Here is a 26,236-nt window from a genome sequence, read left to right on the forward strand (position 1 = left end):
GTAGTCACTTAAGTGCGGCCAGTGTCCAGTATTCAGGAAATAGTGGGTTCGAACCCCACTATCGACAGCCCTGAAGATGATTTTCGGTGGGTTGCCATTTTCACACTAGGCAAATGCTGTGGATGTACCTTACTTAAGACCACGGCCGCCTCCTTCCCATTCCTGGCCCTTTTCTGTACCAACGTTGTTATAAGACCTATCTGTGTCGTAAAGCAACTTGTAAATAAAATAAAATAAAATAAAATAAAATAAAATAAAATAAAATAAAATAAAAAACTTCTTGGCGTACGAAATTGAATTCGATGGGGAGATATCAACATTAATGGAGCTTATGAAAGGATGAAAGCAGAAGTGGCTGAGTCAGCAATGACGATGCGTCTGGATGAATAAGGAGTTCATGATATTCGGGTAAAGTGAAACAAGGAGGAAGAGATGATAAAGTTTCTTAAGAGGTGATAACAAGGGAAGGGCGGAGTGAGTGCAGTACTGTTCACCAGGAATATAATTGCACTCAACATAGTTCTGTTAGACATGTAAATGAATTAATGTTGTGGATATATTTAGCAGCTGGTGGAATTAGTGCGATAACTGTGAAAATCAAATGATCATGCGAGGTTGCAGGTGGAAGGTTCATGAAGGTTCAAGGTTCATGAAGCACTGAATGAAATCGTATTGATGATGAACAACAAGGAAAGAACAGTTCTAATGGGCGATTTCAATGTGAGATTTGTAAACAGAACTAAAGACTATGACGAGGTGATGAGGAAATTTATAGGAAAGATATGGAAGTTAGTAGGAATGAGAGACATCTACCGAACATGGTGCTAGTATGGGATTAGTAGTTACAAATACATTCTTCAAGCATAATTCTATTCACCAGTAAACGTGGGAGGGTACGGGTACTAGATCTATAGTAGACTATATCAGAAACGACTTTTAATTAAGGACAACTATTAGGGATGTGCGGGTATTCCAGGAATTTACGATGATGCAGACCACTAAACTGATTTGTAGTGAACTAAGTACGGCTATGCCCAGGACAGAGAATGTGAAATCTGACAGCAAACGTGTACAGGTATAAAATAGCCGTGACGAGGGAATTAGACAGAAGTACATGCATATGCTTAGTGAAAAATTCCAAAGAACAGACAGTAATCAAGTTCAAAATATAGAACGAGAATAGGTGACTTACAGGGGTGCAGTAGTAGAAAAAGCAAGGGAATGTTTAGGAGCATCTGTTTTTGAAGATGGAAAAACCGAACTATTTGGTGGAATGATGAAGTGAACGCACTTTGTAAAGTAAAAGGAAGGCCTATGAGAAATGGCTGCAAATAAGGACTAATGATTATAGGGAAATGTACGTAAATGAAAAAAACAGAGCGAAACAAATAACTGTTCAATCCAAGAAGAATTCATGGGAAAATTTGAGTAATAACCCGGAAAGGTCAACCGACAGGGTAATATTTCCGGTCAGTAAAAAATATTCTTAGGAAGGAAGGAGAACAGGAAACCAATTGTGTTATGGGTAAAACAGGTGAACACATGGGCGATCGCAGGGAATCAGTGGTCAGATATGGAAGGAAAATTCTATAGAAATCTCTCAACGTAAAAGGATAGCTTTCTGTTGACGTCGCGAACAACATAGATCATGAGGAGGAGGATGAATGTCTTAGTGAAATTGCGCTTAAGGATCTGGAAACTCCACTGTCATAAACCAGCAGGTATAGATGAAATTTGATCTGAAATGGTGAAATATAGTGGGAAGGCAGGGGTGAAATGGTTTCGTCGATTAATAACATAAGCATGAAAGGTTGGCAAGATGTCTTGTGATTGAGCAAAAGCAGTAATTGTACCTACATATCACCAAGGGAACAGGAAGAATTGTAACAGCTATCGAGATATTTCGTTGAAAAGTATAGAATACTGGACAAAGTTTTCACTGGCATTTTGTATGGGAGGGTGCGATCACTGGTTGAGAGTATGTTAGAAAATAACCAGTGTGTTCTCAGACCACATAGTGGTTGTCAGGATCTGATTTTCAGTACTCTATGCGCCAGGTAAATGAAGAATGGTACGAGAGGAATAGAGAGTTATGTTTTCATTTTGTAGGCCTAGAGGAGGCATATAAACAGAATTTTAAAAAATGCTTTACGTCGCACCGACACAGTTAGGTCTAGGGAAGGAAAGAAGTAGGAGCGGAAAGGAAATGACCGTGGTCTTAATTAAGGTACAGCCCAGCATTTGCCTTATTTCAAAATGGGAAACCATGGAGAACCATCTTCAGAACTGCCGACAGTGCGGTTCAAACCCACTATGTCCCGAAAGTAAGCTCACTGCTGCGCGTCCGTAACCGCACGGCCAACTCGCTCAATAATCTGGCTTCAGTGTTGAACCAGGCTAAAATTGCGAACCACATGACCTTGCCGCGGTGGGGCGGCCTGTGCGTCCCAGGGAAGCAGATAGCGGAGCCGCAGCTGAAACCATATCGGATGGGTATCTGTCGAGAGACCAGACTAATGAATGGTCATCGAAAAGGGGTTTAAAAGCCCTTCAGAAGTCTAGATATTTGACTGAAATGGCCTTGTAATAATACTTATCATGGCTTAGCTGTGTTGATGCTGCTATATGGCTGAAAGCAACGGGAATCTACAGCCATAACTAAATCCCTGGGATATGCAGATCTCTCTATATGAATGATGTACTGATGATGGATTCCTCCAAGGTAAATTCAGGACGTAAATTATCCCCGTTTGAATCTTCGGGTGAGAACCTGTACATGAGAGGAGGCAATCATAAGGAAGATGGATACAGACAATCTGCGAGTCGGAGCGTAGAATGTTAGAAGTTTGAATCGAAGTGGTAGGTTAGGGAATCTGAAAAGGGAGATTGATAGACTAAAGTTGGATGTAGTTTATAAGAGTGAAGTACGTTGGCAGGGAGGGCAGGATTTTTGGTCAGATGACTGCAGAATTATCAACACAAAATCAACAGGGGAAATGCAGGAGTTTGTTTAATGATAAATATGAGAATAGGGAAGCGCGTTAACTAATACGATCAGCATAGTGAAAGGATTATTGTGATCAAGATAGAGACCAACCAATGCCCACAGAAGATATCGGAAAAATATATGGAGATATAGATTTAATACCATATATATAAAAGGCGAAGAAAATCTAATTATGATGAGACGCTGGAAAGCAGTGGTAGGCCTAGTCCAAGAAAGAGAAGACAGTATGAGAATTCGAACTGGGGAAAAGGAATGAAATTGTAAGTAGGCTGGGTGAAATCTGCGCGGAACGTAATTTAGTCCTTGCTAATCTATATAAATAAAATTGTAGGGGGTCCGCTGTCTGTAATTTCTTTTGTTTTGCCAACTTTTCAGATATTTATCCGTTTCAGGTCAACTCAAGACCGAATCGGTGGTTTTTACGTTTCGTGTCTGTTTGTCTGTCTGTTTGTCTGTTCCACCATCACGTCGAAACGGCTGGATCTCAACCAAACTTCATATTTAGAGTATACTCATACCGGGGAAGGTTTCGATATGCATATCATTTTAAAATCTTTGAATACTCGGGGTGTTATAGGAAAACCAGAATGGTTTTTCCACCATCACGTCGAAACGGCTGAATAGATCACAACCAAAATTCATATTTAGAGTATACTCATCCGGGGAATGTTTGGATATGCATATAATTTTAAAATATTTGAACAGACGGGGGTTTATAGGAAAACCAGAATGGTTTTTCCACCATCACGACGAAACGGCTGGATAGATCTCAACCAAGCTTCATATTTAGAGTATACTCAACCCGGGGAAGGTTTCGATATGCATATCATTTTAAAATCTATGAATAGATGGGGGGTTCTGGTTTTCCTCCATTTTCTCTTATACTATTGATTTTCTGTAAACTTCGTTTACCGTACGTGAAACGTCTCTTCATTATAAACAACTTCCGTTATGTTCATAATTTACCTTACTCTTCACATGACGGAGAAATTTACAATTTTCCGCTGGTATCATTCTCTGCATTGAGTGACCGACAGACCGACAACGAACCTACAGGTTACCATGGCAACGTCTCTGACTGCATGCCAGCAGGGAAGTAACGTATTGCCATTTTCCTCATCATGCTTTTAAATTCGTGGTTGTTCCTTGGGTAGAAGGCAAGAGAGGCGTCAATCGGCCTATCTGCGTGACATTGGCGGAATATCGTTGGATGTTGTAACCGCCCTCGAATAGATTAAGTAATAAAACCATTAGTCATCTTCTTATTATTTGTTTACCTAAGAATCACTGAACCTAAATTGGATGCCGTTATGCATCACTAGACCAAGCGCCAAAAGTTGGTTTCGAGATAATCGCGTTTAAATTTGGGTCTATGTGTAAATTCGAGCGAACATAATTTTGCTAAACATGGTATTGCTGGTGTTGTAGGATAATAGACTGTACCTTCTCACCAAATTTCAACATTTTATACTCACACTACATATATTTTCTTGTAGAAATGGCGCTTAGTCTACTGATGCAATTTAAGGGTTTTCTCACTTGCTAATAATGCATCACGATGCTACAGCAATAACCCCTACCTGTTGAGTATCTACTGAGTAAAACTTAAAAAAATATAACGTGGCGGCAGCCATGATTAAAACCTAAATCTCCTACTGTCTGGAAAGGCCCACTGAGTGCTTGATCCACCGCGAGCTGCGCCACAACTCCGGTACATTATTCAAGTTTTAGATGGAGAGATTCTAGAAGGGAAGCTATTCCCTAAAGTCGTTGCTATAACCACTTACTGATCTGAAGAATTTCAACTTATCTGAGTCAAATACAAATGGTAAGGCATGAGCCATTGTAGTCTATACAATGCATATTTTTTATGGATTTTCCTTCACGACTGTCCTATTATATTCTGAGAGTACAGTATTGACGTGATATTTTTAAGCCTATGGGTAACTTTTGTTCTGCATGAGACACACATTAGTTGCTAAGTAGAATGGCATTCTCTCATACCATTAGGGACTGATGACCTAGATGTTAGGCCCCTTTAAACAAACATCATCATCTTCATCAGAATAGCATCCCCTTAACTAAGTAAAGTATATAAATGTTGTTATACGTGGTTATGATTACCTTATTCCTAGAAAAATAAAGCGATTCCGAAAAAAATATTGAATTTTATTTATTTATCTCAGTCAAACATAACAGGAATAGAAAATGTGATTAAAGATATTTTCTCCCATAAATACACACAAATCACTGGACAGGTAATAGCAAGCTGCATTAGTAGCATTGTCCTTCTCCTTACTTTTGGAAGTACTTGATACATCGCTGAACTTCGTCCCTTGATAAACCACTCAATGTATCACCACGTAAATATGTTATCACTATCGAAAAGGCGGGCTCCCTCGCTGTCATCCGCGCGCAATAAGAGGAATGTGGCGCTCGGTCTAATCATGCAAACTGGAATGTCGCATAGTCTACTGATGCAATTTATATTTTTACTGATTCCCGCTTTGTCGGTTAGGTTTTCTGTTTACTGACAACTAACGGCCTCTTGTATTGCAGTGGGGAATTTTTTATAAATAGTTCAAGCCTTCCCCTACAAGATGGCGCTAAAATCTCAATTTTCGTTAAATGGCGCTTAGTCTACTGATGCATAACGACATCCAATTTCTCCTCTGTTACCGCTTTATTATATCCATAACTCACCCTAGCATAATTTATTGAGGGGCATTTGATTTTCCAATACATTCACTTGGCATTTACATATTTGTCGTTATCCGGGTGTCCTCAGTTAAAATCCATTTTCTATTACTTTCAACTTTCTTAACTGTATTATTTTCTTCCTTAATTACGCCGTATGTACGCGAGTGCTACAAACTACTGGATGTATTTCCACCAAGACTCATATTTATAATACACCTGTCCTTGATAGGTTTTAGGGCAAATTGTTTCTAAATCCCTGAACTGACTGGGGGTTTATACGAAACCGAAACAGTGATTTTGCACTTCCACAAAATATACACAACCAAACTTAATGGAAATCTACCTACCTTGGTAGAAATTAATTTCTAAACCTTTTTTTCTCATGTGCATCATTTCGATACGAGGATTAGTAAGGGAGATATCATTAACGGACCGTTTTTCTGTACAAGTCCCATCGGACTTGACTCACGAGCGGGTGCGTGTAAAGCGTATTCCTTACAACTTGAAAACTACTGAAGACATTCGAACCAAAATTTATATTTAGCATCCACCTGTCTAGAGGTAGGTTTTAAACGTAAATAACATTTCATGTTCCGAAATGGACTGCCGGTTTATAGGGAACACAAATAGTGATTTTACTCTTCCACAATATATACAGAACAAGACCAACCTGACTGGAAATCGACCAAACGTGATGCAATTCCACCTCTAAACCTTTTTTTTCATGTGCATTTTTTCGTCAGGAGGATTAATAAGGGAGATATCATGAATGGTCACTTTTGCAGGTTAAGTCCAGCGGACATATCCCAAAAGGTGTTTTACATGGAGCAGATTCCTTATCTATATAAATAAAATCGTAACGACTGTGTGCCTCTACACTGACTCATTTAGCGAAATTTTCGTACAGCTTTCCGTTTAAGGAGTAATAATGACCATCTCCATAATTTTGGTTTAGTTTCCTGAAAGTCCAAATTTTTACCCACCTCGCCCAAAATCCAGATTGCGGCATAATCTGCCAGAAGAAAAAGAAGAGAATTGAAATTTGACATAATTATACGTTTTAGACTGTAACGAACGGAAAATATCCTAGATCATTAAATTTTTCACTTTTTATCCCCGAAGAATATCGAAATGTGCAGGCAATTTTAATGATGGTGCAGACCTTCGGAAATTCCTATCACATGACGGATTGCACAATCTCCGTTCAATTTGGAATGATCTACAACCTTGGTCTTATGACTTTTTGCCGAATCTGTATCCCTTTTACGTTTGATTTTTCTCTATTAATCGATGTTAAGTCAATTTGGAATTTTCACATGCATAATTCATACTTTCAATTACTTATATGAAATACAGAATCATCATACATATGTGAGCCAAATGCTAAGTATGTAGCTGTCACATAATTATCCGAAAAGTAATGTAATGTGAGATAATCTTAGAAAAACTTTACCCTGTTCCACGTTTCTAACTCAATCTGACCCAAGAATAGATGACATATCATAGGACCAGCCATTTAGGCCACTAAATCCGGCGTGTCTTATGGTATAATCCTTTGTCGATATGACGTATGTTTAGTAGCAGTTAATCTGTAAATGAAGGTCTTCAATATTGTAAACACGCATATACTTTCGTATGTCGATCTATATATATTCACTGATGTCGATTTTTAGCGATCGAGAAAGGGTGAGTCTGATATTGTAATCAGTACTCCCCACACCGACTTTGACTGGCAGTATGAAAGGGTTCCTTCTCTAACTCCTGTGTAACTGTCATTAGTAAGGAAGGCCTACAATTGTAATGAATAGTTCCCTTCTCGATTTGACTTGCACAAGGCAAGTGAGCATGCAGTTTTGCTTAAAACTCCCCTACCCGATTGTGTTTGGCAGTAGGCAAGGGTGCCCGCCATTATAAAGAAATGTCCTCATCTAAAATGTGACTGGCATTAGACATAGTGGCCTGCTATTTTGATGGAAACTCACCAAAATGGTGTGACTGGCAGTAAGCTGGCTGGCAGTAGGAAAATGGGCCTGGCATTATAGTGGTAACTGCAGAACTCAATTTCGAGTGATAGTAGGGTAATTGCCTACCATTATAATAGAAACTCCTCAACTGTAATCTGTCTGGAAGTAGGAAAGGGGGGCTGCCATTTTAACGAAAACTCCCCAAATCGATTCTGTCCGCGTAGTAGGCAATGGGGCCTGTAATTATAATGTAAACTTCCCAACTCGTTTGTGAATGGCAGTAGGCAAGTGAGCCTGCCTTTATATCACAAATCCGTAATAAACACTTTACATTGGAAACAACGTACGGGGACCTCCCCATGCTCTTTCTCGGATAACGCTAAGAGACATGCAATTTTAAAAGAATCTTATTTACTGCATGTACACCATTTACTTCGATATTCGAATACAATACAGAATACCGTAGCGAAGCACGGGTACATTCGCTAGTATTTGACTAAAACACCACAAACGGCGGCTGTATTAGTGAAAGAGACCTGGAGAAAATGGAAGGTATCAAACAGACTTAATTATAATTAAACAGAGATTCAGAAAACAGGTGTTGGATTGCATGTCTTTCCCTTGGACTCTGACCACAATGCGTTGATCGTGAATTGCCATATGATGTTGAAGAAATTGAAGAAAAGAAGTATTGCAAGGAGACTGGTTCTATATAAGTTGAAATAAAAGAGTGTAAGGGATTGTTTCAAGGAACACGTTGTAACAGGACTCAATGAAATTTCTGAAGGAAACACGATATAGGAAGAATGGACAGACGTGAAGAATGAGGTCAGTATAACTGCTGAAGAAAGGTTAGGAAGAAAGGAAGCATCAACAAAGAATCAAACGATAACTCAGGAGATACAAGGCCTGGTAGATGAACGACGATAGTACAAGAAAGTGAAAAATGAGAAGTGCAGAAATGAACGCAGGCGATTAAAGAATGAAATGGATGGAAAGTGCAAGACAGCTAAGGAAAAATGGCTGAAGGAGAAGTGCAAGAAATTTGAAGGTTGTATATTCCTAGGAAATGTTGAAATAAAATCAAGGAAATCTTCGGATAAAGGAAATCTAGGTGCATGAATAGTAAGAGCTCAGATGGAAAACTGCTTCTGGGGAAAGAAGAGAAGGCAGAAAGATGGCAGGAATATATCCAACAGCTGTATCAACGTAAGTACGTATATGATACGGTCCTGGAACAAGAAGAGGCTGTTGATGCTGACGAAGTGGGAGACCCAAATTTGAGGTCAGAATTCGACAGAGCGTTAAGTCATCTAAATAGGAACAAGGCACCGGGAATTGATAACATCTCCTCTGAATTACTGACTGCCCTAGGATAAACCAGAATGGTGAGATTGTTCCATTTAGTGTGTAAGATATATGATACAGCAGTAGTGCGATCCAAGTTTCGGCAGAATGTTGTTATACCTATTCGCAAGGAAAACGTATTGACAACTGTGAAAATTGACGCACCATTAGCTTACTATCCCATGTCTGCAAAATGTAATCGCGTATTATTTACAGAAGAATGGAAAGACAAGTGTAAACTGAGTTGGAAAAAGAAATGTAGGGACACGTGATGCAATTCTGACTTTAGGTCTGATCTTAGAGGACTGAATGAAGAAAAATAAGCCCTTGCAACTGACTATCGTAGATCTAGAAAAGGCGTTTTATAATGATGATTGGACAAAGCTATTTAAAATTCTGTAGGTGATCGGGATCAGATACTGAGAACGTAGAATTATATGGTAGGGTAAGGGGTGTTCTGCCCGAAGGCAGGTCCGAACCTCCGCAGACGTATTACTGAGCCGGGGTTTACTTGCGGTAGGGTGGCCAGTTCCTTTCCGCTCCTCCATTCCCTTACCCCCCACCAACAGCGCGTGGCAATCCATCCAACTCCTGACCACGCCCAATGTTGCTTAACTTCGGAGATCTCACGGGATCCGGTGTTTCAAGACGGCTACGGCCGTTGGCGAATTATATGAAATCTGGATAAAAATCAGTCTACAGTGATCAGAATAGATATCTTTGAAAAATAATTAGAAATGCAGAAAGGAGTGAGGCAAGGCGGCAGTTTTCCCCTCTCGTTTTCAATGTGTCTAAAAAAAGGCAGATAAATGAAATCAAAGAGGAATTTAGAAAATAAATCAAAATACAAGGAGAGGCAATCAAAACTCTGAGGTTTGCCGATCATATGATTACATTACCTGAGTCTGGAGAAGATGTACAAACAATTCTATATGGTATGTACACAATCTTATAGAAGTCTAGGTCAAGGTAAAAATTCGTAAATCCAAATCAATGCAACAGATTGCAGTCGAACGAAGTCAAGTGATGCAGGAAACATTAGATTAGGTAATTAATTCTTAAAAGAAATAGATGAATATTAAAGTAAGATAACTAACGACGGCAGAAGTAAGAAGGACATAAAATGCAGACTAGCAGAAGAAAAGAAGGACTTTATGAAGGAAAGAAATTTTCTCACTTCGAACACTGATATAGAAATTAGAAAGATGTTTTTGGGGCGTGGCATTGTATGGAAGTGAAACATGGACGATAACTATCTCAGAAGAAAGAGAATGGAAGCTTTTGAAATGTAGTGTTACCGAAGAATGCTGAAGTTGAGATGGATAGATCGAATCAGGAATGAAGAGATACTGAATTCAACTGGTGGAAGAAGATCTATTTGTCTACATTTGACGAAAAGAAGGGATAGAATGATCGAGCACATCTTAAGACACCCAGGATATAGTAGGTACGTAGGAATGATAAGTTTAGCACAGGGTAGGGTGGCATGGTGAACTGTATCAAACCAGTCTGTGGGCTGATGATTCCAAAACTACAGCGTATTTTAGTAGAGTGAGGGGACGAACTACCTTGCCTTGAGTAGGGACGTACAATGTCCTAGAACAACTCACGCTTCGTACTTTTCCAGTGACGCTTAACTTACCGAAGACTTGTGTCAAGAGACTGTAATAATTCTATGATTCTATTTAAGGAAGTGGCAGACGAATCAACTTTTCCGAAACATGGCCAACTATTATGGTGCTCATCGCCAGCACGGAGGCCAACACATGTCCAAACGTCGTCACCAGAAGGATGATGGGTTAACTTCCTATGGACAGTCAGTAACGGGCTGACATTTCCCGACAAGGAAAGATATATTAATCAACTACATACCTAAGGGATTAATTTTTCGCTGCCAGATTTGTAAATACGTCATTATAAATTTATCACGTAGCATCACGGCGAAGTTTGTTTAATTATTAATCGGAATGAGGCTGAAAATGCATGTATTTAAATGGGGTTATTTTCTACCTCTATGGTTTGCTCTACGGGGGTGTTCAGTTCAATAATGATTGTTTATGTGAGACCACAATATTTTAGTTTGTTGTTGAAAGTAATTTACTTGTGTGCAGTTATAGTCATCTTATGTAAAAGGCTTTAAAACCCATGTTAAATTTCGAACTGGAGGTGTAGAAAATATAACGTATCCATTTAACTTCCGGGCATTCATGTGTATTTGATATCTTATGTAGTGAATGAGATTTGCAGGTACTCTTGAATATAAGCAAGTACAATAGCATATCGTCGTTGCCGGGACAAAACCTCCTATATGATAATATTTGTAGAGATATACTGACCCGCAGCACAAATATTATGAAGCTTGAAAATATTCACACAATTTTGCACCTTAGATGACAGAACCTTACCGGCGAAGGTTCTAAGGTAAAATATTTCACATAGGAGATTTTGTCCCGGCAGCGACGATATCTTTGAATAATGAGTGTCTTCTTGAAAGGCAAAGGGTTGAATTGTTCAGTAATGCAACCCGTGGTCAAACCGGGAAGTGTCAGAGTAGATGTTGAGTTCCAGATGGGTCTAAGCCATAGCAAGTGATTTTTGGCTATGATGACTGGTTGAGTGATTAACAGATGTTTTCATGAGATAAATATGTAAATAGCGGTCTTTGTTGAGAAGGCGAATAAAGTATTGGCCCACTGACCTTGAACAGAGGTAATGGGATTAAGGCAGTGGCTGAGAATCAGCTGAGGACGAAAAATATGTGCAGGTTGAAATACGACTGCTGGTTGCGCTTGAAGTGTGTTTTTGTTGTGTGCGTCTAGCTGAGGAGACATACTACAGCTATTGTCGAATGATTTAGAGGGCCATTGTAAGGAATTTAGCCCGACCTTGTCCTGTCGGCTAGCAAGAGGGTTTCTGAAACAAACAGCAGCTTGTATAATGAGGAGTGGATGTCGTAACTATTATAGTCATGCTTGGATAGATGACGAATGCCAGCTGAACAGCCGTGCGAGGGTTTGTTAGCCGTGCACCTATTCTTAAGATGATTTTATTTCCATATGGGTATTTTTATTGCAGGTATTTGTACTTGTTTGATGTTGTATTCTGTGATTTCCATGTCATTTATATAGTTACCTGTGTTCTTGTATTTCATGATTCGCTTGACTAACTTATTTGGTTGCTGACGACGGCCTCCCAGTTTCCAAGAGTCAAAGTACATGTGCTCAATACAGAGGTGTGATGGGGAGGTGACCCCATGCTATTTCGACATTATTTGTACAGTGATTTATATTTCTTTTGTTCCTTAAGTTTGATATCTTAGTCTTAGACTAGTATATTATATTTTATCCCTTACATCGATGTCGTTCTCATTCCAAGTTATGTGCTCTGTTCCCTGTTGTACAATAACTTTTCGGTGGATTCACTGGGCCATTCGGATGGTCCACGACCCTGGTCCAAAAAGGGCTTAGCTAGGCATAGTTTAGGACAGGTATAATTGTACAATACATGCAAACGAAGAACCAATAGGTGGCCAATAACTGTTCTCCACAATACTGTTGAGTTTCTGCTTATAAAGCATGTATCTTGTCGACTTAGATTGACCCTAATTGCAATGCAAACAAATTGGCTTGAAGGAGAATATTCTTGTAGGAAATCGGAAAGTCACTGGTAAGAGAACACGTTCCATCAAGAACGCATTTCCCAAGAATAGAAGGTTATTTGTGAATGGTCAGGAGCATCAAAAACCCTAAAGATGTGGCTATTGTATCAGAATCAGTAACAATTAGAGAGCCTTCAAAACATGCATACTGTAAGTTTTGCCCATCAAGGAATGACAATAAAACGCATCTTTGTGTAGAAAAATAAATGTATTTGCAACACACACGTCACCTACCTGTGCTCAAACTGCAACCAGTAAGAAGAAATATAAGAAATGAATTGTAGTGCTCACTAAGATGAATGTCTGTATTGAAAACTGTGCGTTGTTTTATCATTATGTGAACATTTAAATAATATACGTTCTTACTACTATTACCTACAGAGTATTAGAATAAGTCGACAAAGTCGATAGCTAACAACTGTACAGTAAATTAAAATACATGTGTAGAAATTTTCTACAGCATTTTGATATGTCGGGTCATATTGACCCGAAAAGTATATTCCTCAAGTAAAAGTGAACAGAACAGCAGGGTTAACACTCATCTAAAACTACAATGTTCCTTCCTTGGCATCTCTTTGAAGTGTAGCTTACCATAGTGCATTTACTTCACACTAGCCAACATCTGATGTTAGCTCTTCTTTCAAGTTCATTTACGTCGCACCGACACAGATAGGTCCAATGGCGACGATGGGACAGGAAAGGACTAGGAGTGGGAAGGAATCGGGCGTGGCCATATCAATCAATCAATCAATCAATCAATCAATCAATCAATCAATCAATCAATCAATCAATCAATCAATCAATCAATCAATCAATCAATCAATCAATCAATGCTGATCTTCATTTAAGGCAGTCGCCCAGGTGGCAGATTCCCTATCTGTTGCTTTTCTAGCCATTTCTTGAATGATTTCAAAGAAATTGGAAATTTATTGAACATCGCCCTTGGTAAATTATTTCAGTCCCTAACTCCCCTTCCTATAAACGAATATTTGCTCCAATTTGTTCTCTTGAATTCCAACTTTATCTTCATATTGCATATTTCCTGCAATTAAGGTACAGCCCCAGAATTTACCAGGCGTGAAAATGGGAAGCCAATTTGAAATGACATGAAACACCCGGGAGAGAAAGACAACTTACTCCCAGAAAAGATAGTCCCTTAACGTAACACGTGTCCAGCTCCATGGCTGAGTGGTCTGCATCTTGTGCTTCGGCCCCCGGCGCCCTATATTATATTCCCTCCGGTTATGGGTATTTCAATCTTAAACGTTTATCTCCCTTGTCTCGAGGAACAGGTGTTTGTGCCATCCCCGTTACTCGTACACCATACGCAGATCGCTACTCTCGACCACACCAACACGTAGTTACACAGCTGCCATCGCCAATCCTCGTCGGAAGGACTCCTTTATTAGAGCTGCAGCAAGCTAGAAATTGCCACACGAATTTGAAATTACACTATCATATAACGTAAGAAGTTATTGATTTTATATTTAATTGCTGTCTAATGAATGCTTTGGCGTTGTTCAAATTGATCAAGCAATCCATTTATTTCTAAAGTGCTGAAGGGCTTAAAAGCTGATGTTATTATATCATGAAAGTCTTCAATAAAGTAGAATATGATGTCGAGTAACGATATTATTAATACACTATAAATACAGAATTATTCGGTAGAGCATTTGAGTTATCACTTCATAGAACACTAACGTACTTTCTTACTATACTAGCGTATGGCATAAACGTTTGTTTCGACGAAACAGCAAGGAAGCTAAAATAGGCGGAATTGTCCACTCGAGAAGGAAGATGTCCCGTGAGTCTTCCATCTCATGGCTGCACAAATAAATTCTGTCTACTCCTCTCCCCCGGGCAATCCATCTTGTTTTCGCTATAATGGATTATTGAAGAAGAGTGTCAATAAATAAAGTGAGTAGACAAGTAGGAGTGAATGAAATAGGAATGAAGAATGCACTTACATCCTGTAGGACTAGAGTGTATTTCAGAAAAGGACATTATGTTTTGGCGAAATATACCACCTTCGTAAGAAATACATTGCGTTCTGGATTTCATTGCAAACAGTGCGTAATTGTAGGTTCATTACTTAGTAGACGAATGCTTCCTTCCATATTTTTCGTGAATTAACCTACTGCTTTACTTACTTATTCATTCAAGGAATTAAATTATCATTAATTTGTTTTCTAAGGGTAAAAATGTTACCGCTGGAGTACTTTTCACCACTTGCTGTGCGCCCATCCACAGCAACTGACTTTTGGGACAGGAACACTTGAACGTTAATGCTCGTGATCAGATAATGAAGGTGGTCATTCAACAAGCAATTGAATGCTCTCGAAGTAGATAATTTACTTTGCTGGAATAGTAGGAGTGTTGGCATATTTCCGTTAATTTTCTTCATTACAACGCAATGGACAACAGTACTGAAGAACTAATTTATTCGTCCATTTATTTTCATCAATGTAATCTAATCTAATCTAATGTAATCTAATCTAATCTAATCTAAACTAATTCTTTTGTGAGCGACATCATGCATGGCTTCAGTCCAAGGTAGTCTGGTTCAAGTCGCAGCCATGCACGTACGAATTTTGAAATGAAATATCATGCTCTCGTAATGATGAAGCCCGCAGCATTCTGGAACGGTCAGAGTATTTTAAGTCCAATAAACGTGAAAGATGGAGTTTTAAAATTGAAATTTTAGTTTCATTAATTTGCTTTGGCTATCGTGCACATGTTTTCACACGGACTATTTCACACTGATTGGAAACACTTTCAATGAACGCATGGTTATCAAACCTGCGTACAACTTTCCCTATTACATTTTCATTGGATCACTAATTAGTAATAATTATTCATACTTTAAATCAGACACCATAAAAGCACATTTTATCCGGCATTGACAAAAGTAAGTTTAATTGAATTAACAATCATTAAACATTTTCTATTTAATACTGTATGTCCATTAAGTCAATGACTATTTATCGGCAAGTTTAACCCCCTATTCCTTTACTTAGTACCCATGCACACTAAGTTAAATAATCTGAATTTAAAGGATCGATCAGATCAACATTTAGCGTTGAATATCAGTCACTGCGTGAATTGGAAACACAGTATGGGTCAGGTAACTGTTGGTTTGAAGTCGGGAGGTTCTGGATTCAAATGCCACTGTCGGCAGCCATGTAAATGGTTTTCCGCGTTTTCCCGTTTCCACATCAGGAAAATATAAGACATGTACCTTAATTAAGTCGACCATCACTTCCTTCCCATTCCTAGACCCGTCCAATCTAATCGTCGCCGTAAAACTTATGTGTGTCGGTGCGATGTAAAACAAATAATAATAATAATAATAATAATAATAATAATAATAATAATAATAATAATAATAATAATAATAATAATCATATTAGCTTCTCCAGATTCTTGGTACTGACTGCTGGAAAATGGAGGTCTAGTGTGTTTCAAATTCACCCTATCAAAAGTAATAATTGTTTTGCCATCGATGCTTTCACGGCCCGTATTTATAGACGTGATGTAGGCTTTTGGGTTTACGCCGTGTCAATAAAAGAAGGTGTAATTCTTTACGCTTCGCAGAGAAATTTGCTCTGCATTATCAGATGAAAATCTCGACTGTCCACGAGAAAGGCTTCTTAAAGCATGAGGTTTGAATTTAGTTTTAATAGAAGTGGAAATGATAGGTTCATTCGTCACCAGATGGCTCCCCGGACATGGTACAGCGCTAACGTTCGAAACGGAAGCTGGTGGAACCATCAGAATCAGTCTGAGAGGGTCATATAAGATAACAGGCGTACGCACGTATGAAGGTACGACATGACACAAGCCTGGAATGAAACATCTGGCGCTGAGGAACGTACGAATTTGGAAAACACCGAAACCAAATAACAATAGTGAAAGGACAGGGAAGGGAACTATCTACGTAAATCCTTAAGGGATGGCAACCAAGTATTAATTAATAGCCAGTGTCCCTGTTGAAATTGTTATGATTTCTACGTATTTCCAGACCTTTCCGTATAATCCTGGACCTGTACTGTCTAGTGGGGTAAGAGCTCGAGCATCTTGGAACATGACATCATGACCCGAAGATAGAACGTGCTCAGCTATTGCTGATTTGTCTGGCTGGTTGATACGAATATTACGTTCATGTACCTTCACACGAGTACCAATGGACCGGCATGTTTGGCCAACGTATACCTTACCGCAAGTACAGGGCATTTCGTATACCCCAGGATATAAAAGTGGGGACAATTTGCCCTTGGTTTTACCGAGACTGTGAGCAATTTTAGTGACGGTGCCGAACACGGGTCTTATATTGTGTTTGCGGAGGACCTTGGCAATTCGATCTGTGGTGTTGTCAATGTAAGGCAGGTAACATACAATGATGCAGATAATCATGAAAATTTCGATTTTGTGTCCAAGTCCTGTGGGACATGTCGCGCATGTCACTTCAAGTTGGGTAACGGGAAAGACTAAAGAGCCATTCTACTCCTTTCGATAGGGTAGATATTAAGGGACGTATCATCAATGTCAGAGCGCCACGCCACTGGTCATATATATACCATCATATGTGCGTACAATTGTTATGTTATGTGACTCTCTCAAACTGATTCTTATGGTTCCGGTACCGTCCGCATCGACCGCTAGCACTTTCCCGCGTCCGGGGAGCCATCTGGTAACGAATGAACGTACCATTTCCAGTTCTATTACAAAGTCTAAATTCAAACCACATGGTTTGAGAAGCCTTTCTCGTGAACAGTCGAGATTTTCTTCTGATGACGCAGAGCAAAGTCCTCTGCGAAACGTAAGGAATTTCACCTTATTTTCTTTACACGGCATAAGCCCAAAAGCCTGTATCATGTCAATAATAGTTTTATCTACTGCACAGACACAAGGAATAATATACTTCACTGGTTAATACACCTAAAGGAAAATAGCAATATTTTTATTGGTTTTACGTCCTGCTAACAAGCTTTATATTTTCGGAGACGTTGAGGTAAAGAAAATTAGTTTCGTAGAATTTATTTTGTGATCGAGCTCACAAGCTTTATATTTTCGGAGACGTTGAGGTAAAGTAAATTTGTTTTGTAGAATTTATTTTGTGATCGAGCTAACCTTCCGAAACAACGCCGGTGTATTTTAGTACCTTCAGTTACCACTGAACTGAGCCGGTTTCGAACTATAAACGTACGGTAAGTAGATGACCACAGTGAAACCACATAATTGAGATAACCATGACAAAATATATGTCCTTAATTGTACTGTACTATTCAGTTGATTGCGGATGAAACAACTTATACAATGCTAGCAATTGTACCCGTTATTCGCACGGGAATTTGCACTGGATTGCATGTAGCCTTCAGGAATTTATGAGAAATAACATGGCTTTATTCACACGTTTATTGCGGCATGTTAACATTTTATTTTCCTATGACAGCGTGTAGCAGTGGCGTGAAATATGATGAAGCTGAACCAAGTCCAAAGAGAATGAGGATGATTTCCGTACTTATTATACGGAACAGTTCCTGGTCCGAAGTCGTGTTCAAAATTCTCCGTGGATATCAGGTTGCATATTGTATCTCTGACCATTGGCGTGATGCTCTGACATTGCTAATACGTCCCTTAATACCCAAACTCTCGAAATGAGTAGAATGACTCTTTAGTCTTTCCCGTTACCCACATTGAAGTGACATGCACGACATGTCCCACAGGACTTGGACACCAAAATCGAAATTTTCATGATCATCTGCATTATTATCTGCCGTACGATAAATACGCACGTGGCATAAAGGAACGGAAATAACATATTCTTAAACGTTTGTTACGTACAGTCTTTTGATAGACCTGTTATTAACTAAAATATTTGAGAAATATCTTGCTATAAATTCCAACTTCATGTGACTACCATGGCAATATATGTACCTGATAACACAATTCTGAGTGAGAAGCTTCCAAATAAATAGTTTTGTTTAATTAAGTCCAGCCAGTTTTCCACATTTAGGAGTACACACACAGATAACCAGACAAACAGATAGATAGACACCAAAAGGGAAGGTTCTACCTCATGGTTCCGCGGCGTAGAGTTTCATTAGGTGGGGTTAATTTTCAAGCCGAGCTGAATGTAATTCATCCTCTGTTTTTCTGCTATCATGGACCCTTAAAAAACTGTAGGTCTGCAAGGGTGCCTGTCACTGGCTGGAAAGCATGAAAGCCTGTAGAAAATAGTATCTTTCTCCGTCATTTGAAGAATAAGCGAAATTATGTACATGACAAAAACATTTTTTTTTACAATTTACTTTACGTCCTACCGACACAGATAGGTCTTATGCCGACGATGGGAATGGAAAGGCCTAAGAGGAGGAAGCAAGCGGCCATGGCCTTAAGGTATAGCCCAAGAATTTGCCTGGGGCGAAAATAGAAAAGAAATTACTTAAATTGAGCGGGCGTTTCATATATCGGCCACAGACTTTACATATAATCAATAGTGTAAGAGAAAACTGAAAAAAACCTCTTCTGCTCTTCCTATAAACCACCAGTCTATTAAGTGATTTTTAAATGATATGTGTATCGAAACCTGCTCCTGGATGAGTAGACTCTAAATATGAAATTTGTTGGAGATATAATCAATAGTGTATGAAAAATTGAAAAATCTATTTATTTCTATTAATCTCCAGCATAGAGAGTGATTTTTAAATGATATGCATATTGAAATCTGTTCTTGGATGATTATGCTCTAAACATGAAGTTTGGCCGAGGTATAGCCAATAGTGTAAGAGCAAATTTTTAAAAAATCCTCGTTTTTCTTCCTATAATTCCCCAGTCTGTTCAGTGATTTTAAATGATATGCATATCAAAACGTGCACCTGGATTAGTATACTTTCAATATGAAGACTGATCGAGATATAATCAAGAGTGTTAGAAAAAAATGAAAAAAATTGTCTGATCTTCCTACAACCCCCAGTCTGTTCAAAGATTTTTTAATGATATGAATATCAAATCCTGATCCTGGATGAACAAACTCTGAATATGAAGTATTCTCGAGATATAATCAATAGTGTAAAGGAAAACTGAACACAAATTTCTTCTGTTCTTCCTATAAAACCCCAGGCTCTTAGGTGATTTTTAAATTGTAAGCAAATCAAAACCTACTCCTGGATGAGCAGACTCTAACTATGAAGTTTGGTCAAGCTATAATCAATAGTGTAACAGAGAACTGAAAAAAAATCTTCTGGTTTTCCTATAAACTCCCAGTCTTGTGGGTTATTTTTAAATGATATGCATATTGAAACCTGCTCCTGAATGAGTTGACTCCAAATATAAAGTTTGGTCGAGATCTATCCAGCTGTTTTCCTGTGATGGTGGAACAAACAAGCAAACAGACACGAAATCTGATACGGTTTTGTGTTGACCTAAAAAGGGATAAATGTATCAAAATAACGCAAAATAAATTAAATTACAGACAGCGGACCTTCTACAATTGTATTTATAAGATATACTTTTCATTGAAATTTGTATATAGATAACGTCAAAGGCACTATATACTGAGTGGCGAAACGTCAAGAGAAGACACTGAATGTTATGTTAATAACGAGTTGTTCCAGCGTGAGCCCTCAAAACGGCAGCAATACGCGAGACATCCACTCTACAAGGTGCAGGAGTCGTTCTAGAGCAGGGCCTCTCAGGGTGCATGCGCGTGGTGCATGCACCGTGCACGGTGCAAAAGACGACTTGGCTTGGTTGACCAGAGTGCAGACCCCCCACTCCTCGATTTGGAGCAATAGCGCTAACTCTCTCTTTCCTCACGCCTGTCTCGCTCGCTCCGCCTGTCTCCCTCTCCCCCACTTGCGCCGTAGCGCTCCAAATCCGGGCTGAGTTGAGCCGAGTATAGCCGAGTAGAGCCGAGCATAGCCGAGTAGCCCAGACACGAAGCGTTGATCCGAGCCATACCAAGCGGCACCGAGCGGCACCGATGCACAGTGCACGGAGCTCTTGCGCCTCGCTCTGCACGCGTGAGATTTTGGGCGTTTGAGAGGCCCTGTTCTAGAGGGATCTAGACCCACGCATCTTGCACTGCTACCCACAATCGTTCTTGTGTAGTTGGTGCGTGGTTCATGGAGCGTACATCAACATCGACAACGTCCCATAAATGCTCCAGTGCATTAAGAGCGGGGAATCCGGAGGGCCAATGCATGGTCGTTACTTCACTGGAGTGCTCCTCCGCTAGTGGCAACGCTCAGGGGTCATACACGGCACATTTTCTAATGGGACACCCCTTCCCGTGACTTATGGCCACTCAGTGTATTCAACTGATGTAAAACATGTTTTTACTGATTTTTTTTGTTTTTGGAAGTGTCTATAAGCAGGAAATGCCCATCCAGAAACGTATACAGAATAATAAAATACTTCAGTGTTAGTTCAGAATACTACTTAATGAAAATACACAACGCGATAATCTACTCACGTGTGGCCATGCTGTATAATCTTTAGGATGTTTTACCGCAGGGCCAGTGTGTAGGTGTGCAGATGTGAACGGCTCTGAACCGTGTTTCAAGCGGGTAAGCACATCACATCAAACGTACCGTTAGTGAGCCAGTCTAACTTAGCTTGGAGATATTAATTATTCCTTAACAATTTAAGTAGCGAGCACGAATACCGATATATATGCATAGATATATACAGTGCTTTCGGAGATTATTATGGGGAATTTGGGATTAATATTAAACAATACATTAACTACCTGAAATACAGTTCATAATTTACCTAATATAAGCATAAAATACGTTCCTTTGAAATAATTTGGAATTTTATGCATAAAGAAAATATTTAGGAATAAAAATTTTCGGAAATTATTTTCTCTCGGGTGAATTAAGTACTAGCAATCAGAAGAATATGATCACCGGACTGAGTAGCTCAGACGGTGGAGGTGCTGGCCTTCTGATCCCAACTTGGCAGGTTTGGTCCTGGCTAAGTCCGGTGGTTTATGAAGGTGCTCAAATACGTCAGCCTCGTGTCGATAGATTTACTGGTAGGTATAAGAACTCTTTCGGGACTAAATTCTGGCACCTCAGCGTCTCTGAAAAATATTGCTAGTGAGACGTAAAGCCAGTAACATTATTATTATGAAATTGACCGATTACCAAGCAATTTGTTATGGGCTTGTTCGGCTGCGAACGACTTCGTCGTCTGAGTGTGAACAGTATTCGATACATTGCAGCCTACATACCGTCGCTGCGGGAGCAATACCGAGTATCCGACAATGCACTTCCTATCCAATATTTTCCTTAAGTCTGATCACACCTCCCAGACACATACGGATATGCAGTCTATGAGAATAAAATTCATTGTGTTCATTTTCCTATGCTAATTTGTAAAGGAAAATGAACCTTAAATACGTTACACTGTAGGAGTGCCTAATACATCACGCAAACAGGCGTTCGTGTTTTCTGTTATTTTGTATAGACTCCCGGAATGACATTTCCTGCTTATAGATACTTAAAAAATTACGCGTAGGGTAATGAGCACAACGAAAGTTGTTCTGATGGACTGCATACCCATATGAAGCTGGGAGGCGTGACCGGACTTTAAAAAATAATGGAAAGGAAGTGCACTGTCAGATACCCGGTACTGCTAGCCCAGCGACGATACACCGTTTGAAAATACCCGTTTTCTGAACTGCATGATGGTTGTGAATATTACTGTATGCTAAAACTGGGAGACCCTGAGGATTCTCACACACTGCGAAGTCTTCTGGTTGCCGCAGTCGTTCAAGACAGAGACAAAAGACTGTATCCGATCTCACACCTCTTAACCATTCGAAGAAGTTTAGCAGTCATTTTGCAGTGTTACCCATTTCGACCAACATTCGCAATTGACTTTCTCAAGCAGAACTGCAGTTGTGCTGCTTCGCACAACAATTCTCATTAACACGATATATTAGAGATGTAATATTTGCATGGAGTAATCACGAAGCTCGGAGTAATGAAGAATAGCGATGCATCGTATTCAACGATAATTCCATCACTTCCTGAGCGCGGGTGATATTGGAGACACCTGATCTGGTGAAAAGTTGTCACTTGCTTTACTATTGGGTCAGTTGCAGCAAACGTCTGACACCCTCAATGACCACTTATACCAAGGTCAAAAGTCCGCGAGATGTCTACAAGATGTAAACATACACCTGTTGCCCCAGTCCGTTTCATTGCGTAGCCGTAGCAATTAGCCTACGAGTTCCTAAAGCTGGGAACAAAAATGACGTAAGTGCTGTGGATACAAATCGCCGTTGCTACTCATTCGTACAGCGAGTCACCATATGATGCATCCCGTCCAGATTAATTGGTGCACCATTCCGAGACCGATACAAAAATATCACCAGTCCCACATCCACGAACACTTTTACAAACATGTGATTATGCATATTACCATCCAGTTCTGAGAAATACCATTTCATTTATTTGTCTAATTGAATTCTAAATTACTACACATTTTGGTTCAATAGGAAATGATTAATAAGAATTTCAAAAGTTCTAAGAATTGAAAATCCTGGCCTGGCTCTGAGTTTTAAGTAAAATACAAACATCGCGATGCTAGACGGAATGTGCCAGCAAGACGAATAAACAATACACCAAGACAGGAAGAATTCAAGTAATATTTCAGGAACAAAAATAAATGCAATGGTGACGAAAAAGCACACAACCTAAAGTCATCAGTTGATGAAGCGTAATTGCTGTCAGTGGAAACAGTTTGGCACATATTTCCATACGATGTCGAGATACAGTAAATTAGGAAACATGTTACATGAAAATTAATGTTGATAAGGAAAAAGTGGTTCAGTTGTTATATCCATAAATCGGTAACTAGAAATAACTATGAAGAACTTGAATGATGTCACATACCTCACAAAATAATGTTATTTCTACAACGTCCTTTCTAATTCTGTCCATTTTACGAAGCGCTGCTGTGTCGGAATTTCATCTCACAATAGTTCATTAACAAGATGGTAGGCAAAGACACGGAGTTTTTGCATTTAAGCTTCCTCAAATGCCACTGATACCAACTAGAATCTATCCCAGTATTCTGGAGATATAAATTACAGCCAGTAACCGCATATGCTTATTTCACTTTGTTTGTCGACGGCTAACTCTGCGAATTCACTTATGCCTAGCAAGAGGCATACCTGTTAATAAGAAGGCAATGCCCCATAAATGGTATGGGTGTGACGACTATTCTTATTATCCGTATGCAGCTCAAAAGGTTGTAGTTCCACTGATTTACTGAAAAGCTCGAGAAAAGTCCGTCTTTGGTACCGTAAATTAACATTATTAAATCAATGGTATAAGAAACATTGTTTCACTGTGATTATCTATTTTGGAGAACTAGTTTTTAATTAAGGCTTCAATTGGCAAGGAAAGTGTCAAGGCTAAAGAAATATACCATTCTGTGACAAACTTCCTACGAATACCAGCCAACGATCAGACCTATAATATCAGTGTGCTCAAAGGGAATAAGTCTTACACTGACATTGTCACTAACTCCTTACGAAATTAGCAATACTAAAACTTCTGTAGACTTTTCAGAATTATAACTTTATATTTAGGATTTGAAATTTCATGACTATAAGAGTCATGATTGAGCATAGAGTGCATGAGATCTGTCTGATTACCTTGAACATATCTAAAGGATTAACTAGCGCGTGTATTTGATTGATTGATTGATTGATTGATTGATTGATTGATTGATTGATTGATTGATTGATTGATTGATTGATTGATTGATTGATTGATTGATTGATTGATTGATTGATTGGTAATTTATTTCTTCTGCTAATTTTAAGGCTAGGTGGTTAGCTTCTTCTTCCTTTCTAATGGCTAACGTCGCACTAACACATCGAAGGTTGAACGCACGATTCATGTCAATAACCCTGGAGTGGTCGCATGGATTTTGTCAATATTAATGGTCGCACCGGTTCTCTCAGACCCATTTTTTCCCAGTCATTTACTATTAGATTTTTATACTTTATTTCCAATTACAGAATTATTGGACATTATTTAGTTTATTTTAATGCAGTTTACATGACTACAGTATTTAACTATCCTGTTTCTTAACCAAAAAGTGTATTTTTATAATTACACTCAAAAACTGATTGTTTTCTGTTAACTCGTGAAAGGTAAATTATGGTAAGAGTAAAATGTAATTTAAATTTTTTTTGTCACTTTACGTGCCTCTACATGCACAAAGCAACACTTTCATCTATTTTCTACACAGTCTTAATAAAACATATTTTTGAGAATTTTACACTTGAACTATTGGTACAAAAATATGGATTTTTTTAGGTATGTGTGAATTATATGTCATAATTCATAAAATCAAAATCAAATTAGTTTTAGAAACACATCCAAGTACAGGGAAACATCACTTTAACCAATTTTTATGCACATTCTCTAGCCAAGTTTTCCATGTTCTCCGCAAATTAAATTTTGGCACATGGGACAGATGAAGGATGTATTCCTGTCTTTGTTGTGCAGAAATGACATCTCTTTCTTTTCCTGGGAATTTCTGTGGCTAGTGCTTGCACAGGGTAGTTATACCCAGAATTCGCTTCATCCATTATTATACTGAACAAAAATTGTACTAAAACTAACAATGCTAAGTTTGACAACAAAGACTAACGTTAACAGTCGCACCGGGTCTGTGAGACCCTGAATAGCCTGTACGCTCAAATGTTTCCAAGGCAACTGAGAGCGGGCTACTGTGTTCGGTTGAAGGTCGGGAGCCAAGAAGCTACCAGAGAGACGGAAGCGTTCGGTGCATTCCAACAACAGGAACATCAATAAGTATGGCCGCCCGGGTCTCGTAGACCCATCGCGACCACTCCAGGGATAATATTGAGGAAATTGTGATTGGCGAAACATCCAAGATGAATGCGAATGGTTTCCTCACAAGTGCAGTCAGTGTTGGGAGAGGAGTTAGATAGGACTGTCCCTTATCTATGGTGCTATTTGTAATCTCGTTGGAACCGTTTATTAGTAATTTAATACGCATATTTTCACCAGGAACCTAAGATATAATTGCTTATGCTGAAGAACTCACCCTGATTATCGAACACAACGCGGAATGCAGCAGCTAATAATGGAACCAGAGACTTACGGTCATTATTCTGGAGAAGGTCTTAACTTTCAGAAGGTCAAGACCATGATGATAGGTATAAGAAGTGGACAGTACAGAGATCTTCCGCCATGGATGAATGTAACAGGGGGAATTAAGATATTAGGAATGACATTGTTAAATAGCGTGTAGAAGAAGATTCAGAAGAACTAGTCCCATGCCCTCACGACTGTGAAAGGCGTTCTAAAGCAACTTAAACATAAACTACGACTCCTACAGCAAAGAATCCAGTATGTCAATATTTCTGCGCCCAGTATAATCTGGTATATAAGCCAAATTTTGCCCATGTCACGAATGATAGGCCTTCGAATAGCTTCAGCAATATGATGGTACATATGGTAAGGTTCAGTATTCACAGCGTTCTTCCTTGAAGGAAATTTGAAA

Source organism: Anabrus simplex, chromosome 2 (genome assembly GCF_040414725.1).
Source record: "Anabrus simplex isolate iqAnaSimp1 chromosome 2, ASM4041472v1, whole genome shotgun sequence".
NCBI lineage: Eukaryota > Metazoa > Arthropoda > Insecta > Orthoptera > Tettigoniidae > Anabrus > Anabrus simplex.